General features: G+C 42.2%; 1 protein-coding gene and 1 non-coding gene across 2 annotated transcripts in view; one reads left to right on the forward strand and one right to left on the reverse strand.

Moving 5' to 3' along the window:
- TRIM2 (tripartite motif containing 2) overlaps positions 1 to 22,419 on the reverse strand; it is a 186,734-nt gene that overhangs the window by 157,984 nt on the left and 6,331 nt on the right. The window lies entirely within an intron of this gene.
- On the forward strand, positions 20,244 to 20,315 carry TRNAW-CCA (transfer RNA tryptophan (anticodon CCA)). Its single transcript has one exon. It is a non-coding gene; the product is annotated as a tRNA-Trp (tRNA).

Below are 22,419 nucleotides of genomic sequence, written 5' to 3' on the forward strand. Positions count from 1 at the left end.
CTCATACCTTGGTGCAGCTCTTGCCTTCTAAGATGGCCTATACTCTGTGAAGTGTGTTTCTCTCTAAATAAATCCACTTCTTACCTATCACACTGTCTCTCATTGAATTCTTTCTGTGATGAGACATCAAGAACCCAGGCTTCATTAAGTCCTGTGACCTGGTGTGATCTCAGTTAAAAGACTGTGGGCAAGTCCCAATCTGAGTTAAACCATTTCAGGCTGGGGACTTCCTTATGCAGAACTTCTCAGATCTTAGTGTATTATTATGTATTGTGACCCTCTAACAGAAGATTCGGAGAAGGCGATGGCACCCCACTCCAGTACTCTTGCCTGGAAAATCCCATGGATGGAGGAGCCTGGTGGGCTGAAGTCCATGGGGTCGCGAAGAGTTGGACACGACTGAGCGACTTCACTTTCACGCACTGGAGAAGGAAATGGCAACCCACTTCAGTGTTCTTGCCTGGAGAATCCCAGGGACGGGGAGCCTGGTGGGTTGCCGTCTATGGGGTCGCACAGAGTCAGACACGACTGAAGCGACTTGGCAGCAGCAGCAGCAGCAACAGAAGATTATAGAGTACATGATCCTCAAGTTTGTTTGACCAGAAATCACTTTTCATTCCCCTTGCCTCAAAGCCAATGTCTCAAGGAACTATAAAAACTGCTTATTAGCATAGCAAACTTTCCCACAAAATAGGCCTTTTCACCCTCTACGAACTACAAAATGAATATTACTCTCATTTCTTGTAAACAGCCAGAAAAATATTACTCTTCTGCCCCAAAAGTATGGGAGGCAGCCAAGAGGCACTGAAGCCTTTCTTCTGACCCAAGAAATCCTCTTTAGTTGTTGTTTTTAATAGTCTGTCCTCTTAGACCAAAGTCATTTCAGGGGATAATCAGAGTCATCAGTCACTGGCAAGCGAGTCTCCTACAGTTCGGCTGAGTGGGGTTGAGGGGCTGGTGGAGTGCTGTTTGCAGTGGCAGAGGATTATGGCACCAAAAGCCTGCAAATAGCACCCACTGCCTTAGCTGAATTGTATCCTCACCCAGCTAGGCCCTTGGGCCACAAGTTCATGGAGTTTGCTGGGCAGATGTTGTCTTTGTCAGGCGACCTCATCTGGTAAAGGCTGCTAATCGTTTGCCCACTGTCCATTGTCACTTTCTTTCATATATTTGAAGCCCTGATTTTTAAATGGATCCAGGAATACCTATAATACAGGCTTCATGTCACAAGTTCTCTTGCAGCGAGGTGTGGCCAGAGACTACGTTTCCACGAATGAGATGTACACAGAAAGACTGAGTGATGGCTTCCAGGAGATCTTGCTTTAGGACAGGTGATAAAGACCCTTGTTTCCCCATCTTTTACTTCAAGCACTTCCCTTCCTCCTGGTTGGAATGTGGGGAAATGGCTGGTACTCAAGCAGCCCTTTTGGTCCATGAGGTGGAAAACAGTTACTGAGGGTACCCAGGAAACATAAGCAGTGGAGCCCTAGACTCCGGCAGTTTTATGAACTGGACTGTTCACCTCTGGATTCCTTTTATCTGAGAGAGAAATATATTTTCCTCTTGATTAAGCTATTGTGGGTTTTCTGTAACAGTTGAATTACATCTTAATTATACAGTAGATAATGCCTAAAATATTTTTCATTTAGAAATAATTTTAAACTTACAGAAAAGTAGCATGCCTATTACAGTGAATTCTGGTATACATTTTACGCAGATTTACCAATTTGTTAATATTTTGCCACATCTCTTGGTCTCACTTTCTCTTCATAGACACACACACAATTTTTAACCATTTGAGAAGGAATCATATACATCATGCTCCTTTTTTCTTAAATACTTCAGTGTGAACAAGGCTCCCATAAAACCATAGTCACCAAAGTCAGGAATTTTATTATTGGTAAAGTGCATGTATGCTAAGTCCCTTCAAGACTCTTTGTGACCCTATGAACCGTAGGGATTCTCCAGGCAAGAATGCTGGAGTGTGTTGCCATGCCCTCCTCCAGGGGATCTCCCTGATCCAGGGATCAAACCCACATCTCTTATGTCTCCTGCGTCGGCCAGCGTGTTCTTTACCAGGAGGTCCATCTGGGAAGGGCTACCGGTACAGTACTATTATCTAGTCTACAGTTCATATTCCAATTTTACCAACTGCCTCAATAATTTGTTTCCCAGTCCAAGATCCAATCAGAATCATATATTTATTAGTCACATCTCAGATAACCATTTTTAGAGAGTATGTCTCAAAAAAAAAGAAAGAAAAAAGAAAAATCCAAATTAAAAAGCAATCAGATTATTTGCATATCCATTCAGCTTACTGCCACTACCACCTCTTTACTAATTCACAAATCTGCCATTCTCCTGTGTCAAGCTCGATTCTAGACCTCTGCTTTCTGCCATCTTTCCCTGTTGCTATAACAGTGGGCATGAATGTCCTGGCTAAAGCTCTCAAGAATACCAACAATGCTGAAAAGAGAGGCAATTGCCAGGTGCTTATCAGGCCACACTCCAAAGTCATCATCAGGTTTCCAACTGTGATGATGAAGCTCGGTTCAGTCACTCAGTTGTGTCCGACTCTTTGCGACCCCAAGGACTGCAGCATGCCAGGCCTCCCTGTCCATCAGCAACTCCTGGAGCTTCCTCAAACTCATGTCCATCCGTCCAGTCGTTGGTGATACCATTCCAACCATCTCATCCTCTCTCATCCCCTTCTTCTCCTTCCTTCAATCTTGCCCGGCATCAGGGTCTTTTCTAATGAGTCAGTTCTTTGCATCAGGTGGCCAAAGTATTGGAGTTTCAGCTTCAGCATCAGTCCTTCCAATGAATATTCAGGACTGATTTCCTTTGGATGGACTGGTTTGATCTTCTAGTTGTCCAAGGGACTCTCAAGAGTCTTCTCCAACACCACAGTTCAAAAGCAGCAATTCTTTGGTGCTCAGCTTTCTTTATAGTCCAACTCTCACATCCATACATGACTACTGGAAAAACCAGAGCTTTGACTAGACGGACCTGTGTCAGCTTTTTAATATGTTGTCTACGTTGGTCATAGTTTTTCTTCCAAGGAGCAAGCATCTTTTAATTTCATGGCTGCAGTCACCATCTGCAGTGATTTTGGAGCAAAAAAAAGAAGAGTCTCTCACTGTTTCCATTGTTTCCCCATCTATTTGCCATGAAGTGATAGGACCGGATGCCATGATCTTCGTTTTCTGAATGTTGAGTTTTAAGCCAACTTTTTCACTCTCTTCTTTCACTTTCATCAAGAGGCTTTTTAGTTGCTCTTCACTTTCTGCCATAAGGGTGGTGTCATCTGCATATCTGAGGTGATTGATATTTCTCCCAGCAATCTTGATTCCAGCTTGTGCTTCTTCCAGCCCAGCATTTCTCATGATGTACTCTGCATATAAGTTAAATAAGCAGGGTGACAATATACAGCCTTGACGTACTCCTTTCCCTATTTGGAACCAGTCTATTGTTCCATGTCCAGTTCTAACTGTTGCTTTTTGACCTGCATTTGGAATTCTCAGGAGGCAGGTCAGGTGGTCTGGTGTTCCCATCGCTTTCAGAATTTTCCACAGTTTACTGTGATCTACACAGTCAAAGGCTTTGACATAGTCAATAAAGGAGAAATAGATGTTTTTCTGGAACTCTCTTGCTTTTTCCATGATTCAGCAGATGTTGGCGATTTACTCTCTGGTTCCTCTGCCTTTTCTAAATCCAGCTTGAATGTCTGGAAGTTCACGTACTATTGAAGCCTGGCTTGGAGAATTTTGAGCATTACTTTGCTAGCGTGTGAGACGAGTGCAATCGTGCAGTAGTTTGAACATTCTTTGGGACTGGAATGAAAACTGACCTTTTCCAGTCCTGTGGCCACTGCTGAGTTTTCCAAATTTGCTGGCATATTGAGTGCAGCACTTTCACAGCATCGTCTTTTAGGATTTGAAATAGCTCAACTGGAATTCCATCACCTTCACTAGCTTTGTTCATAGTAGTGCTTCCTAAGGCCCACTTGACTTCACACTCCAGGATGTCTGGCTCTAATCCAGTGTTCACACCATTGTGGTTATCTGGGTCATAAAGATCTTTTTTGTATAGTTCTGTGTATTCTTGCCACCTCTTCTTAATATTTTCTGCTTCTGTTAGGTCCATATTATTTCTGTCCTTTATCGAGCCCATCTTTGCATGAAATGTTCCCTTGAAATCTCTAATTTCCTTGAAGGGATCTCTAGTCTTTCCCATTCTATTGTTTTCCTCTGTTTCTTTGCACTGATCACTGAGGAAGGCTTTCTTATCTCTCCTTGCTATTCTTTGGAACTCTGCATTCAGATGCTTGTATCTTTCCTTTTCTCCTTTGCCTTCAGCTTCTCTCCTTTTCTCAGCTATTTGTGAGGCCTCCTCAGACAACCATTTTGCCTTTTTGCATTTCTTTTTCTTGGGGATGGTCTTGATCTCTGTCTCCTGTACAATGTCATGAACCTCCATCCATAGTTCTTCAGACACTCTGTCTATCAGATCGAATCCCTTGAAACTATTTCTCACTTTCACTGTATAATTGTTAGGGATCTGATTCATGCCATACCTGAATGGTCTAGCAGTTTTCCCTACTTTCTTCAATTTAAGTCTGAATTTGGCAATAAGGAGTTCATGATCTGAGCCACAATCACTTCCAGGTCTTGTTTTTGCTGACTTTATAGAGATTCTCCATTTTCAGCTGCAAAGAATATAATCAATCTGATTTCAGTATTAACCATTGGTGATGTCCATGTATAGAGTCATCTCTTGTGTTGTTGGAAGAGAGTGTTTGCTATGACCAGTGCGTTCTCTTGGCAAAACTCTGTTAGCCTTTGCCCTGCTTCATTCTGTACTCCAAGGCCAAATTTGCCTGTTACTGCAGGTATCTCGACTTCCAACTTTTGCATTGCAGTCCCCTACGATGGAAAGGACATCTTTTTTGGGTGTTAGTTCTAGAAGGTCTTGTAGGTCTTCATAGAACCATTCAACTCCAGCTTCTTCAGCATTACTGGTTGGGGCATAGACTTGGATTACTGTAATATTGAATGGTTTGTCTTGGAAACAAACAGAGATCATTTTGTCATTTTTGAGACTGCACCCAAGTACTCCATTTCAGACTCTTTTGTTGATTATGTGGGCTACTCCATTTCTTTAAGGAATTCTTGCCCACAGTAGTAGAAATAATGGTCATCTAAGTTAAATTCGCCCATTCCAGTCCATTTTAGTTCACTGATTCCTAAAATGTCGATGTTCACTCTTGCCATCTTCTGTTTGACCACTTCCAATTTACATTGAATCATGGACCTAACGTTCCTGGTTCCTATGTATGGTTCTTTACAGCATCCGATTTTCTTTCCATCACCTGTTGCTGCTGCTAAGTCACATCAGTTGTGTCTGACCCTGTGCAACCCCATAGACAGCAGCCCACCAGGCTCCCCCATCCCTGGGATTCTCCAGGGAAGAACACTGGAGTGGGTTGCCATTTCCTTCTCCAGTGCATGAAGGTGAAAAGTGAAAATGAAGTCACTCAGTCGTGTCTAACTCTTCGAGATCCCATGGACTGTAGCCTACCAGGCTCCGCCGTCCATGGGATTTTCCATGCAAGAGGACTGGAGTGGGGTGCCATTGCCTTCTCCACCTTCTATCACCAGTCACATCCAAAACTGGGCATTGTTTTTGTTTTGGCTCCATCTCTTCATTCTTTCTGGAGTTATTTCTCCACTGATCTCCAGTAGCATACTGGGTACCTACTGGCCTGGGGAGTTCATCTTTCAGTGTCCTATCTTTTTGCCTTTTCATACTGTTTATGGGGTTCTCATGGTAAGAATACTGAAGTGGTTTGCCATTCCCTTCTCCAGTGGACCATGTTTTGTCAGAACTCTCCACCATGTTTCTGAGAACTCTCAGAAGCATGGTAGTATTGGCTAATTTGAAATCATTGGTGATCACAGGGCTGGGAAAATTGCTGTGAATCTCACAGGCAGGCTAAGTAAATGTGGAGTGGTCAGCCCCAGATTTGATGTGCATCTCAAAGATCCAAGAAAATGGCCAAATAACCTTCTCCCATCCCATCAGTTTGGTTTCATTGTACCGACAACCTCAACTGACATCATGGACCATGAAGAAGCAAATGAAAACACACAGGAGGGAAAATCCTTGGATTCTTTTCCTAGGGACATAATGCATCCAAAGAAAATGACTCAGCGGACAAAAAAATATTATAGACCCCTGAATACAGCAGCACCCACTCACCCCCAGCTCATCCCAATGTGATTCCCTAGACCTACCCACATCTCCTTCCCCTATTATTCCCACCCTGCTTCCAGGAGTTCTGCCCGTCCAGGGCACAGCGAGGCCACAGTAATTGCAGTGTTAGAAATTCTCACATATGGAGTGTGGAGAGAGATCAGCCCATTACGCACACCATTTCCAATAACCGTCTAATGGACTCAATGTACTGGAAATAGTTGCAGAGGCGCTTGACAACGAGGTGGGCTCGGGGATCCTTTAAGCCTCCTGGAGGTAAACAGCCATTAAACAGTTGTCTGAGCTTTGCTCAGATGTAGCAGCAATCAATATCTTGAATGCATTTGATGAGGTTGACTTAGGAGGTATGATTTATTCATCCTGGAGGGTTTATTTTCACTGTATCTGTCTCTATAGCAAGAATCACACTTGCTGACATTTCATTGCTGATGTACAGCAGAGCTCTCTGCACCTTCACTGGGCTTATTCTTTAGGCACCAGTCAATTCCTTGCATTTTATATAAAGAAAAGATAGGATTTTTTTAATAGTGAAATTTATTAAAAGGTATAGGTGGGTATATTACTAAAATAATCATCCTGTTCCCAGGAAACAGTTCCTGAGGAATCATAGTAGTGGCTGGCTACCACCTTGTAGGGATAGGGAGGCTGGCGACCTGATAAATAGGCTGACAAGGACTCCCTCCCTCGGACACCCTGGAGGATCCTGCTGATGAGCCAGGGAAGCCCCACATCTAAAGATAACCCGACAGGCCGAGGGGACACATAGGCACTGTCTGTCTCCATTGAACTTGGGTCTCAGGCTGAAGCTGGAAAAGACAGGGGTGGAGGGGGAGGGTCATTTTTCTGGCAATGAAATGCACTGACTGCGCTTTCGGGAAGACCACCATCTGCATAATCGCCGTCACATTTTCAAACTGCAGTTTCGTTGATTCAGAATCACCAGGTGGGTGAGCAGATGGTGAGCGCAAATGTCTCCCCTGAGAAGGAGGCCGTCTTACAGCAGTTCCTGCTGTAGCTGCAGAGAGGGCACCCAGGCCGGCTTTGGGGGGAGCAGGAATCTGGGCTGGAAGGTGGAGGAAGAGGGGGTGGGCTGCTCACTCCTGTGGCCTGGCCCTTCCAGGTCTGTTTTTCCTGAGACCACCGTGAGAAAGCATCACCTGCATTCCTTTTTTAGGGCCTTGAATTTAATGATGGAGCCAGGGGTGCTCTGCCTTCTGTCCCCATCCAGCTGTAGCCCCACCACGATGCTGCTGTATCTCCCACATTGGATACAGGGCGGGCACATGGAAGCCCTCCAGTACACATCTGTGTGCTGGAGGAACAATTATGAGCTAGCCCAGAATCCCATCAACAGAGACACCGTCCCAGAGATACTGGGAGTGAAAAACGGACAACTGCGCACCATTAATACCCTCTAGGAAGCGTTTCCAGAGTCAGTTAAAAATCACTGAAATGAGTGGACTTTCCTGGCGGTCCAGTGGTTAAGAATCCACCTTCCAATGCAGGGGACATGGGTTCAATCCCTGGTTGGGGAACTAAGATCCCACATGCCTCGGGGCAACCAGGCCAGTGTGTCACAACTACTGAGCCCAGGTGCCACAACAAGAGGAGCCACGCAGCCCAAAGAAGAGCCTGGGCACCGCAGCGCAGACCCAACGCAGCCAAATAAATAAACATCAAAAAACAAATGCCTGTTACTTTAAACAAAAACACTGGAATGAGAAGAATTCCTCGGTGGTCCATTGGTTAAGACTCCATACTTTCACTGCAGAGGATGAAGCGTGGGTTCGATCCATAGTCAGGAAACTAAAGTCTTGAATGCCACACAATATGGTAAAAAAAAAGAGAAAGAAAATCACTGTAATGGGACAAATTCCTTGGTTTCTAAGGGAAAATAGAAAAGAAAAAGGGAAGGAAGGAGGGAAAGAAGGGGAAGGAGGAATGGGAGGAAGGAAAGAAGGAAAAAGGTAGAGAGGAAAAAAGAAAAAGTTACTAAAAATAGAGGCATGGGTGGGGGTATAAGACAACCAAACGCAACATGCAGGTAAGTTCCATTCTGATTCCACAAACTAAGTATTAAAAAATGCTTTGGTGGACTTCCCTGGCAGTCTAGTGGGTAAGAATCCGCTTCCCAGGGCAAGGGACATGGGTCCCATCCCTGGTCCGAGAAGATTCTACATGCCAAAGGGCAACTTCAAAGCCTGTGAGCCACAACTCCTGAGACTGCATGCGGAACTACTGAAGCCCCTGTGCCTGGAGCTCACGCTCTGCACAAGAGAAGCCACTGCAGAGAGAAGCCTGAGGGCTACAACTAGAGACGAGCCTCTGCTCGCTGCAGCTGGAGAAAGCCCGAGCACAGCAACGAAGACCCAGCATAGCCAAAAACAAATAAATGCCTTTGTGACAACCAGCTTGAAGTATTAGATGATATGAAAATATTATTATTAATGTGATTAGGTATGATAATTACATGGTAATTACGATGTTGTTTTTATGTCTTTGCTACTTATACTGAGCATTTATAATTGAAATGACCTACCTGGGATTCACTTTAAAATATATCAGCAAAAACCAAAACTCAAACGGGGTCTCTGTATCCATCTAGAGGGGTAGGATGGGGAGGAAGATGGGAGACAATTTTAAAAGGGAGGAGATACATGTATAGTTATGGCTGATCCATGTTGAGGTTTGACAGAAAACAGCAAAATTCTGTAGAGCAATTATCCTCCCATAAAAATAAATTAATTAAAAAAATTAATCAGCAAAAACCAAAACAGCAAAAAGTTGGTAGGGAATGGACAAGGCTGGCAAAATGTTGCTAATTATCGAGACTGGGTTTGAATTCATGTAGGTTCATTATACTATTCTTTCTATGTTGTATAGAAAGAAATTTACTTTTTATGTAACTTTGAACCTTTCAAAAGAAAAACATTTTACAAGCAGAACTCACAGTCTCTAACCCCTGAACCAAGATGTACCATCTTTTTTCTGTTAGTTAATTTAATGCATGTTTACTGAAACTCTGCTATGCAAAAAGCATTGAGGTAGGAGCTGTGAGGGATACAGAGCTATGTAAAACAAGATCAAATATCAAATATGTACAGGGTAAATATCTCTGATGGTTTATATTTGACTACCTGGGCACAGAAAACCCTGACTCTTCCCAGAAGCTAGGTATGCTCATCTGTAGCCAGCAGCCTCCTTTCTAAAGCTGGCCACACCCCTTACTAGCCAGGTCATCTTGGACAAGCCACTTACCTTTCCTAAGCCTCCGTTTCCTCGTTGATAAAAAGCTATTAATGGTAGGGACCACTTCGTGAGCTGGTTATGAGTATTAAGTACGATAATAACAGGCTTAGCCAAGTGTCTGCTTAGGCTATTGATAAAGAGCCAGTGACAACAGCTAGCATCGTGAGCTGGTTAGAGCAGCCTGTTTTTGACCAGTAGCTCTTTGAGCCATCAGGAAAAAGTACCCTTTTCTCAGGGCCATGAACAAGGGTGGAGGACTTGGCTGGTCTTAGCCCCTTGTGTAGGGCTCAATCTGTACCTCATATGTGGGGCCTCTGAAGATGTTTCCCAGACCCACCCTGATTCCTGTCAAATTTCCCAGAAGGAAGGAAAGCTCCAGAGCTTGCCTACAACCGAGCTTGTGGAAGAATGTGCTTAGCACTCAAAAAGCAGATGCTTGGCGCTGACCAACTTGTGTTTGGTGGTTGTTGCAGCAGGATAGCTGGGTTGAGAAAAAAACACCCCCCGCAGATGCTTTACAACGAACTCCCCGCAAACCCCCTCTTCTTCCACCACCAGCCTTCACCTCACTGAGCTGGGGTCCTGTTAAACATGCCATTGCTAGAGCTCAGTCCTCCTCATGCATTTTAAAACTGTGTTTTCATTTCTCCTCAGGGATGGTAACAGAAATAGTGACTAATGCAGATTAATGCTTTACATAGACTAATTGCTTGTTTCACTGGGAATGAAAGTTACTTTATCACTGGGCCTGATTACACCTTGTTTTATCTCCTCTTTCTTCTCCTTCTCCTCCTTCCCCCCAATCCTTCCCCCGCCTCCACTTTAATTAAAAGGCAAATAGTGTTAGCACCACCAATCAAGCCATTCACTTCAGCACGTATTTTGCTACGGGGTGGATTGAAATGTACCAGCCACATCCCAGCTGCAGGCACCATCAATGCCTCCGCGGTCACACAAACGCGCATCTGTATTGGAGATGCAGATGAAGCTAGAGCCTGCCTGCGGGGATGCCTTTGTGAAGAGACACGTGCCTCATCCGTGCAAAGCACTGGGCTGCAGGGGAAATGTACATGGTTCACGTGCACCGTATCCAGGCACGGACAGACGCCACATGCAGACCTTTGGGAGTCAGAAATTCAAATCCATTACAGACTATCTGGAAGGCTGGAGGAATACTTCACAAGCTTGGTGCTTTTGTCACTGTTACGACCAAGGATTATAAGGAGCCTTCATTAATATTAACATCTTTACAAATACTGAGTTAGGGCTATCTTTTCTAGTAAAATGCCCTATAAATAAATATACATTTGTATACATCATCCAGTCCCATCACTTCATGGGAAATAGATGGGGAAACAGTGGAAACAGTGTCAGACTTTATTTTTTTGGGCTCCAAAATCACTGCAGATGGTGACTGCAGCCATGAAATTAAAAGACGCTTACTCCTTGGAAGGAAAGTTATGACCAACCTAGATAGCATATTCAAAAGCAGAGACATTACTTTGCCAACAAAGGTCCATGTAGTCAAGGCTATGGTTTTTCCAGTGGTCATGTATGGATGTGAGAGTTGGACTGTGAAGAAGGCTGAGCGCCAAAGAATTGATGCTTTTGAACTGTGGTGTTGGAGAAGACTCTTGAGAGTCCCTTGGACTGCAAGGAGATCCAGCCAGTCCATTCTGAAGGAGATCAGCCCTGGGATTTCTTTGGAAGGAATGATGCTAAAGCTGAAACTCTAGTACTTTGGCCACCTGATGCGAAGAGTTGACTCACTAGAAAAGACTCTGATGCTGGGAGGGATTAGGGGCAGGAGGAGAAGGGAATGACAGAGGAGGAGATGGCTGGATGGCATCACTGACTCGATGGACGTGAGTCTGGGTGAACTCCGGGAGTTAGTGATGGACAGGGAGGCCTGGTGTGCTGTGATTCATGGGGCCGCAAAGAGTCGGACACGACTGAGCGACTGAACTGAACTGATGGAGCTTCCCTGGTGGCTCAGACAGTAAAGAATCTGCCTGCAATGCAGGAAACCTGGGTTTGATCCCTGGGTTGGGAAGATCCCCTGGAGAAGGAAACAGCAACCCACTCCAGTATTCTTGCCTGGAGAATTCCATGGACAGAGGAGCCACTATAGTCTGTGGGGTTGCAAAGAGCTGGGCATGACTGAGCGACTAAGCATACACACACACATATACATCTATAAATTTTGGATTACATCAGAAGGATGACAGATAAAAAATGCTTCCTCAAATAGTCAAATGAAAATAAATTCAAATTCATACACTAAGGTAGATTGTAATAGCACAGCATATTACACAGGGGTTTTTTTTTTTTTTGGCCACTCCGAGAGGCATGTGGGATCTTAGTTCCCTGAGCAGGGATCAAACCCACACCTCTTGCAGTGGAAGCACAGGCTTAACCACTGAGCCACCAGGGAAGTCCCACAGAGTTTTTCTTCGAGTAAATTACTAAGACTACCGTCTTCCAGATAACAAATATAGGGATAATTTTAAACAGCAAACAAGAAATGTTAAATCTATATTATAGTGTGAGAGTTTGTTTTCTGAGGCATGCCACTCACAATGACACACTTCTAAGAATCTGCCTGAAATATTGGCTCTAACTCTGTCAAAAGAGCAACCTCTCCACCCTTCAGTGTGGATTGATTTCTCAAAGAGAACAAAGTCCTTGCAGTGCACAGAATTTATATCAAATGAAAATCTTTTAAAGAAGTTTGAGTAAGTGCTAGATTAGAATTGGAAAAACCAATAATTTGGGAATACCATTTAATGATTTTTTTAACAATGCAATTGAATCAACCACTAGACTTTGTAATTTAAGAAACATTTTTATATCTTTAAGCCTATTAAACTGGTTTCATTTGAGAAAATGGAAAATGAACATTTTAAGTTCTTTCAAAGAAGTTCTCTATGATTTTAATTTCAGTCAATCATGATTCTCCACTAAGTGTATATTAAGGTCATTTTCTTCTAATTTTGTGCTTACCACTGCCAGCCTTTGGTCACTTTTTAGCCATATACATTTTTTTCTAGTTTCAAAAGCAATAAATGTTCTTTGCAAAAATTCAACTATCATCTATTATCCTACCACAGAGAAATGATTACTAGACAATTTAGCATCACGTTATATGCTTTTCTAGTCAAACATACTATTAAAACAGTGCTTATTAAAACAACATAATTCACAGTAATTTATCATTTCTTTCACATCCTACCAATAACATGTCATGGATAACTTCCCTTATGGAACTGTTTGGTTCTATAAGCCCAATTTTCAGTGCATGGTTGCAGAGTATGCTGTTTTATGGATGTAGCATAACTTACTTAACCAACCGTCTAATGTGGATAAAACAATATTATAAACAAATGGGAAAATATCCTTGTACAAACACCTTTTCAAAGTTCTCTTATTTAAAATGCTTTCTTTCACTCCAGTGTTCTTGCCTAGAGAATCCCAGGGATGGGGGAGCCTGGTGGGCTGCCATCTACGGGGTCACACAGAGTCGGACACGACTGTAGCACCTTAGCAGCAGCAGCAGCTCACTATATTTTTGTGTTTTTTTAATCACCATAGATAAATCAAAAATTAAGTAAGTGACAACAAAATTGGCAAATGAGCCTTAGAAGGTACATGATTTCATATTTTAGATTTCATTCAAACCCTTCATATTTTCTGTGGTTCTGAGCCAGAAAATCTGCAGAAGAGAAACTCTAGGTCGAGGGGTTTAGGGCCACTTTCAGCACTCAGCCTAGGCTTATTGTGGGACAGAACCCCAGGCCTGTCTCCTCCTTGGGTTGTGGTGTTAGGGGGTTTGGCCAGGATCTGCCTGCGTCTCTGCCCTCCTGCACTCTCTGGGGGCAGGTGCTCTGCTTCCATTTTTGCTGGGCTCCGTGTCAGGTTCTCTGCAGCCCACAGTCACACCTTTCCCAGAGGCAAAAGGAATTCAGCAGCTGAGGACTTGCCCATGATAATTCTAAGTACGGAGTGTAGTGGTGAACTGGAAACAAACGACTTGTTAAAAGTTATGCATATGAAAAACAAGTAAGGTTTCAAAATAAATATTGTTTCCTTGCCATTTTGTTGGACTGCTTTTGATCCTTTTGTAACACAAAATTTTCATTCAGGGCTTCTTCCCATGTTGCAATTTGCCATTGCATCATCCTCGTGTCATGGTGTATTTCTCAATGGGCTATTTGTTTGGAGACTTTTTCCTTTTCTTTTTGCCAAATTCTGTGAACAATGATTTACTTCAGTGGGAAACTCCACACCATCTTTGCAGAAAGATCATGTGTGCAATTGTATTCCTTTGTGCTTTCATTGGTTTGGTTGTATAAGAGAAATCATTTTAAAAATATAAAGTCAATAATTCAGGTTAAAGAGAAATAAAATTTCAACATGTTCTTTTTCCTCCCTGGGCATTGAACTGTTCACCTTTAGCATGGAGTCATGAACTACAGGACTTAGGGAACTTGAGTGAGGTCACATAGCTGGTAACCATTGGAACCAAGATTTGAACCCAAACTTTCTGGCTACAGAGTCCAAATTCTTAATATTATTATATGGCTAATTCCACTATACACACCCAGTCTTGCGGCTAGGGAAGAAGTTAAAAAATTATTATTCACAAGGAGTATTTAATTTGAGGTTACCAGACCAACTCCTGGGAGGTCAGAGCACACCAAACTGAAAGCTGAAGATTAAAACGAAGTCTGTATACTGAATGATAGGCATTCCAGATTCCATTCTCTTTCTTGCTCTCAGAATGGTGGAAATTAATTGTATCTATCCAAAGCAGAAGTATTCTTAGGAGATGTAGTCATAGAAGAAACCAAATATTCCCATTAAAGAAAAATTCTTCCCACACTGCCTTTAGGAGTCTCTCAAAGAAAAACTTGGCTCACTGCCAGATCATTCTTCAAAGAAGGTCTGCCAATTACCAAACCTATCACACAAAACCTGCAATCAAAGGTCTTAGAGCCTCACTCTTAATGGTATGTGGACAGTCAAACTTCTCCAAACATGTGAGAACAGTCTGAAACAAACAAACAAATTGAAAAAATGGAACTCAGAGGCCACGGAAACAATACAGGGACGATAAAAAGGTTTTAAAACTGCACTGTATTTAACATCTTCAGAGCCAAACAAGAAGAGACTGCACCCATGAAATGACTAGATATTTTCTTAACAATTAAACAAGAATGACATTTTGGAAACTAAAAATTTGAAAACAAAGATCTCAGTAGCAGGAAAGATAAGAAAATCAGAAGATCAATTTAAGTGGTGTATTGTTTAGCTAAGCAGAGTTCCAGAACAGAAAACAGGAGAAAATGAAACAGAAGGAATTAGTTAAGTGAAAATAAAATAGATTTTCTCAGAAATGAAAGGCATGAGTTTTCATATTAAAAAGGACCAGATAATCAAAATAATTGATGAAAAAACACTCAAATCATGGCAAATCACAATACATAGGAAGAAAAAACACCGAAAGAGATGGAGAAAGGGAACAACAAAGGACTTTTCAGTAGCAAGAAAGGGTAGTGGAGGAGTCTTCAAAATTCTGGGAAAAACTATTTTCAGATAGGGATTTTATACCCAGCCAGACTATGAAATGCCTGGGGTAGAATAAAGACATTTTCAGAGATACAGGACTCAAAATGTACCTTGCATGTACCCTTTCTTTAAAAACCCCTTGAGGAAAAAACAGAATTAAATCAAGAAAGAAGAAGATATTGGGCTCCAGAAAAAGAGACTCCAATGTGGGAGAATTGACAAAAGCAAGTCCCTAAACAACAGCTCACTGGGAGCGGAGAAAAAAACAAGAGAAACAAAACAAAACAAAAACCAGTCCAAATTGGAGTAGAATACAGGCCATGTGACACATGTGCTGGAAAGTCGGAAAAAAATATTAACAATAGGCTCATAGAAAATCTAAAGAAAAAAACGAAGTGTTTATTAGCTCTGGGTAAAATGAAATGCGGTATTTAAACTATGTGGCTTGGGAGTGACAACTTTTATACAGTCATTATAATATAAACAATGATTTAAGGAAGACTTGTCCTGTAACTAAGTTGTAGAGAAGGAAAGCAAGAAAACAGAGTATCAGAGAAAAAGCTAAATTCCCATCTCCTGTGGCTGAGTCAACAGATGATACCCAAGTTGACCAGTAAACAGTCGTGCATGTGTGCGAGACGGTCTCAGGAAAAATATCTGAGGGGTGAGGGATGCTGGCTGCCTGCAGGGAGGGGGTCAGAGAGATTCAGGAGCAGGGAAAGGAGACTCTTTATTGTTTTTACCCTTTTTCTTTTTCTTTTGAACTATGTTGATATATTACCTTTTGGAATAAAGAAAAGAAATAATTAAAGGAGAAATAGCAGAAAGAGGATAATTTTTTAGAAACAGGAAACAATAGAAAAGTGTAAGACTGTTCAAAGGGGTTGTTTTTAAGGAGGAGAACTGGGGGATGAGGTAAAAGGAAGATAAGAGACTGCTGTATGCATTATAGGTATAAGCTTTAAAAAATTCAATTTTATTTTTAAAATTAAGTGCACGTATTTATATAAATAAAAAGTTAAAATAATTTTAGAATATGCGAACAACTATAGAGGTAAACTTGGTGAGGTGATTTAAAACTGGCTACAGTAGGAATTTATGCAGATGTCAACCCTGAATGAGCAAAATGCTAATGTCCTTAATAAAACTTTTTCCTCTAATCACTTTTTGTCCAAAAAGGTACAGTAGAAAGTGAATTTGTATGTGAATAACAAAAAGAAATACTACTTAAATCTCAAAGAAAGGACATGTTCCTCACCTTCTTCACTTTGCAGCACATTTTTAACACCTGATCCCATGACATGAGTTATGATTTTAGAGAATACATAATCTACAAATTTCAGAGGTCTACAGTAACCACCAAATTGCATTAAAACAACTAAAGAAAGTAGTCTTACATATGGCTACGTATACTTGGGCAACATAAAGGTTAATTTTTCCAATAGGTCTTGGAAAAGCTGGGTTCTTAACATGCTTTTATGATTCTGACTCCTAAAAAAATACTTACCCCTTAACTTGGAGAGCATGGGACCTGTATCAACCCCTTTAATTCACTTGATTCAGTGGTAACTGATCACTTGGGTCCAAGGGACCCAAAGAAGGTTCTCTCAAAGGCATCAGAATCTGAGGTCTGTTGGAGCTGCCCCACAGGAAGAAGAGCCCTTTTTATTAGCAAGATGTCATTTTAACTGAAGTCTGCAGTAAGAGACCAATGCCTGACATTCCACTCGCTTTACCACAGTCCAGAAACTGCGGCTTTTCATTCACTCATTGTGATGGTTAATTCTATGTGTCAACCTGGCTGGGCCAAGTGTGCCCAGATAGCTAGTCAAACATCATTCTGGGTGTTGCTACACTGTGTTTTTGGACGAGATTAACATTTTAATTGATAGAGTAAAGCACATTGCCCCCCATACTGTCAGTGGGCCTCATCCCATCAATTGAAGGACCGAATAGAACAAAAAGACGGACCCTCCTCCAAGTAAGAGAGAAATTTCTGGCAGACTGCCTTTGGACTTCATCTGCAATATTGATGCTTCCTGCCTGATGGCTTTTACCTGGAACATTGGCTCTCCCTGGGTCTCTAGCCTGCTTCCTCCTTACAGATTGGACTTACTGACCTCCATAATCATGTAAGCCAATTCCAATCAATCAATCAATTTCCTATTGGTTGTGTTTCTCTGGAGAACCCTAATACACCCATTCAAACAAATGTTTACTTAGCATAAACTGTGTGCCAAGCAACAAGCTAAGGGCCAGGATAAACAGGTAAAACAATGGTCCTTATCCTTGGAAATTTAGAAATCTGACACTAATTATGACAATAAGAATCTCTCCTAACCAAGTGGCTCAGTGGTAAAGAAGCCACCTGCCAACGCAGGAGATGTGGGTTTGATTCCTGGGTTAGGAAGATCCCCTGGAGGAGGAAATGTCAACCCACTCCAGTAATCTCGTCCACATGCTGCAACTACTGGAGCCCCCACACACTAAAATCCCACGGACATAGGAGCCTGGAGGGCTACGATCCATGGGGTCGCAAAGACTCGGACATGACTGCCCAACAGTCAGTCATCCAGGAAACGTGTGGGACCTGCCTTGTAGTGGTTGGTTTATGAGAACTAGATGATTCAAAGAAAACCAGTACTGGTCTCGTCTGTGAGAGTTCTTTGAGCGTGAACCATTCACTCATTCAGTTCAGTTCAGCTCAGTTGCTCAGTCGTGTCCGACTCTCTGTGACCCCATGGACTGCAGCACACCAGGCTTCCCTGTGCATTACATTCCCTCATTAGAGAACTCAAATGAAAGCCAAATCGGGGAGCAGAATATTCCAAAGGATTCTGCTCTGTATCTGCTGTATATAGAGTACACTAAAGTCAGGCAGGTCTGAGTCAAACCCCTGCACCTTCTTCTTGGTAGTTGGGAACCTTGGAGAGCTGATCCAACCTCTCTGACCTTCGAAGATGAGGACCAAATACCTTCCCATAGGGTTCCTGTCAGGACTCAGTGGGATCACAGGTGCCTGGTGACAAGGAGAGTGCCTGCTCTCCATCACACGTGCTAACCCACGGCGGTTACCTTTCAACTTGCAGCGTTGGTGGATCTTTGATCCATCTCTGTGCTTGTAAAAGCAGCAGGGAGTGGTTATAAAAATCAGCTTGCAAAGTGTAGGATTACAGTTCTCATTTCAAAATTTTATGTTGAGTTTTTTGAACAAAAGACCCATGTTAGTTCCAAGTACATTAAAACCTTTGCTACTCAGAAAACTAATGGGTGGGAAGTGGATGTCCAAAGAATCTGGTCAATGAAGAGTTAATTCACATTGGCAAGAAGATGGTGCCTGGTCTCTCTCTCCCTCCTGGAGAACCATAAATTTGAATGAAAGAAAAGAAAACGGATGCCTTTACTGTTTGTTAGGCAGAGAACTGGCCCCCAGCCCCCCTCCACCCTTTAAAAACAAAGCCTGGAATATAATCATCTTCTAGAAATCCCAATATTACCTCACAAAACTGATTTGTTTTCCTTTGGGGAAGCTAATGACATCAGTGGCTTTTTCCCCCCCTGGATTATCTCAGAAATGCTTATTTCTAGGACCTTGGTGAGCAGGGAGAGTCAGATAACACAATTTACTCCACTTGAAGATTATGTTTAACAAAGACAAACTCAAAGGAATTAGGGAAAGGAAGGAGGGGAGGAGTAGGGAGCAAAATTTCAGAGAAACATTCCACTCAGAAGAGTTATAAAAACACTTTCAAAACCCCAGTGTGAAGATAGCAAGTGACTCACATTCTAAAAATTGCACCAAACAATTCTGGAAAATTGTAAAATAGAGATATAACAATGGAAACATATTGCTCATTGCCAAACCAAAAGCATAGTAGAGTTATAACTTTTACTTAAAAGAGCTAAAAAGGAAGGGAACTGGGAAAACGTCCAAGAATGGTCTACTAGTTGAAATTAGGCAATCCTATATATTTAATAAAACTTTTTGAATATTGAATTTTCACAAGGTTCACCTGTCAAAGAAGTATTCGACAGAGTTTATCACATCATTAAACTCAGAGCTACTGTTAGCTCTCCAGAAAGGCTGGAGGCCAACACGATGCTCACCAGAGAGCGCACAGGTTACTGACAAATTATCATGGATCAGAGTTTCTCAAAGATTTAGGGGAGTCTATTTACATTCTGGTTAATTTGTTCAAGTATTTTAAGTTTGAATCACAAACACAAAAAGGAAGGGAAAACAAATCCAAGCAGAGGTTCAAATGGTCATATAAGAATCTGTAATAATCTAGTGAGCTTTTTGTATAGCGGTACAAGAAAGCTTTTTCCTAAAAGATTCTATAGTGGTGCCATATTGTTTTGGGAACAGGTTCAAAGTCTTCCTTCTGATACTGAAGTTGGGTAGAGTCTCATGTCTTTCTTGTTGACAATAATCACTAAAGGTTAATTATCTGGGTGCCATGAACCATGCTGGACCCTTTCTATCAATTTATTCCTTAAGATACTGCAGTGGTTGTCCCCACTCCTGGACGAGGAAACTGAGACTGTGGGTTATGCAAATTGCTCAAGGTCATACATCTTTGGAATACAAATCCTGATTATCTGCCCCCAGAGAGAAGGCCTGTTTTCTTTCTCTCCATTAACCATCCAAAATGAACTGCCAAAGTGAAAAGATGCTCAACATCGCCAATCACCAGGGAAATGCAAATCAGAAGTATGAAATATCACCTCACAGCTGTCAGAATGGCCATCATCCCCCACCCTACAAAAAAAAAGAAAAGAAACAAGAAAGAGAAAGAAAGAAAAAACTCCTTCCAATAATTATGAACTGTTTACCTTTTAAAAAAGAAAAGGAACACAACCAATTTTGGTTAAGGTGTGGAGAAAAGGTAACCCTCACGCACATAAATTGGTGCAGCTACTATGGAAAAATAGTACAGAGGTTTCTCAAAAACCTAAAAACAATAACATATGACCCAGCAACTCCACTCCTGGGTATATAGCCAGAAAAAACCAAAAACATTAATTCAAAAAGACAAATGCATCCCCCATAGCCACACTATATACAGTTAACCAAGATACGTAAGCAACCTCAGTGTCCACCAACAGATGAATGTATAAATAAGACGTGGTATATATAGATATGGGCTTCCCTGGTGGCTCAGAGGTTAAAGCGTCTGCCTCCAATGCGGGAGACCCGGGTTCGATCCCTGGGTTGGGAAGATCCCCTGGAGAAGGAAATGGTAACCCACTCCAGTATTCTTGCCTGGAGAATCCCCTGGACAGAGAAGCCAGGTAGGCTACAGTCCACGGGGTCGCAAAGAGTCAGACATGACTGAGCAACTTCACTCACGACACTATATATAGATATATACGTTCATGTGTCTATATACACACAACGGAATATCGCTCTGCATGAAAAAGAGTGAAACTTTGCCACTTGCAGCAACATGGATGGACTTGGAGGACATCATGCTGAGTGAATGTCAGGGAAAGAGAGGTAGTGTACGACATCACTTATATGGGGAATCTAAAAAGTACAACAAATGAGTGAATGTAACAAAAAGGAAACACAGAAATAGAGAACAAACCAGTGGTTCCCAGCGGGAAGAGGGAAAGGCGGACGGACAAAAAAGGTGGGGGGATAAGAGATATAAGCTATTAGGTGTAAGATAAGCTACAGGGAGACATCATAGGGACGTCCCTGGTGGCCCAGTGGCTAATCCTCTGTGCTTCCACTGCAGGGGGTGTGGGTTCACCCCCGGGTGGGGAACTAAGATCCTGTATGCTGTGGCACAGCTCTAAACAGAAACAATTTTTAAAAAGGAGATGCTGTACAACACGGGGAGTATAGCCCAAGTTTTATAATAATTATGAATGGAATATAACCTTTAAAACTTTTGAATCTCTATACTGTACACCTGTAACTTACACAGTATTGTACATGCAACTATGCTTCAATATTTTAAAGAAGTAAGCCGCCAAGTCCACGACTTTTGAGCCGTTGCTTAAGCTGTCCGCCTTTACATGAAAAATACCTCCACCTTCTCTGCTTACCTTTCCAGTTCTAGACCACTCCTCAAAGCCCTGGAGCCATCCCAGAGTCCATGATTATAACCGCAAACATCAGTGTCCCCCTTTCTAGCCTTGGCATAGAACAAACTGTCTCTGTCACTGGCCCCCGCACTGGATTAGTCAGTCTAGCACTTCCCCTAACACTTCCTTCATTGTACTGTTTGTCTGTTTTTGTGTGTGTAAATCTTTCTTCTGAAAAAGATGGAAAGAGCTAGTTTTTAAAGTTATCACATGCTTCCTTCTTTTTTCATACTTAGTGGGAGAAACAGGGCAACTATTGCATAGATTTAATTTAAACTTTTCTGCATTTTGGCAACATTTAGAGATTACCATACTAAGTGAAGTAAATTAGAAAGACAAACACCATATGATATCACTCATATGTGGACTCTAAAATATGACACAAGCGAACCTGTCTAGAAAATAGAGACAGACGCAGAGAACAGACCTGTAGTTGCCAAGGGGGTGGGGAGGGAAGGATTGGAGCCTGCGGTTAACAGATGTGAACTAGTCTATGCAAGACGGGGAAATAGCAAGGTCCTACCGCACAGCACAGGGAACTGTACTCACTGTCCTGTGATAAACCATAATGCAAACGAGTATGAAAAAGAATATATATATATATATATATATGTAACTGAATCGCTTTGCTGTACAGCAGAAATCAACACAACATTGTAAATCAATTATATGTCAATAAAATTTAAAAAATAAAAAAATTTTCTGTATCTTTGATCACCTACTATATATAACTATAGTAAAAGTGTTAGTCCCTCAGTCATGGCCAGCTCTTTGTGACCCCATGGACTGTAGCCTGCCAGGCTCCTCTGTCCATGGGATTCTCCAGGTAAGAATATTGGAGTGGGTTGCCATTCCCTCCTCCAGGGGATCTTCCCAACCCAGGGATCAAACCCTGGTCTCCCGCATTGCAGGGTGATTCTTTACCATCTGAGCACTAGGGAAGACCCACATTAGGAGAATTTACTTTACGATATGAGAATACTGTACTTTAAATTTTCCAATGGAACTGCTCTTTTTAAAACCCCTTATAGTTCATATTGAATCTTCCCTGGTGGCTCAGACGGTAAAAACGTCTGCCTACAATGCGGGAGACCCAGGTTCAATCCCTGGGTCGGGAAGATCTCCTGGAGAAGGAAATGGCAACCCGCAGTAGTACACTTGCCTGAAAAATCCGATGGACGGAGAAGCCTGGTAGGCTATAGTCCATGGGGTCACAAAGAGTCGGAGACA

This window comes from Bos indicus, chromosome 17 (assembly GCF_029378745.1).
Source record: "Bos indicus isolate NIAB-ARS_2022 breed Sahiwal x Tharparkar chromosome 17, NIAB-ARS_B.indTharparkar_mat_pri_1.0, whole genome shotgun sequence".
NCBI lineage: Eukaryota > Metazoa > Chordata > Mammalia > Artiodactyla > Bovidae > Bos > Bos indicus.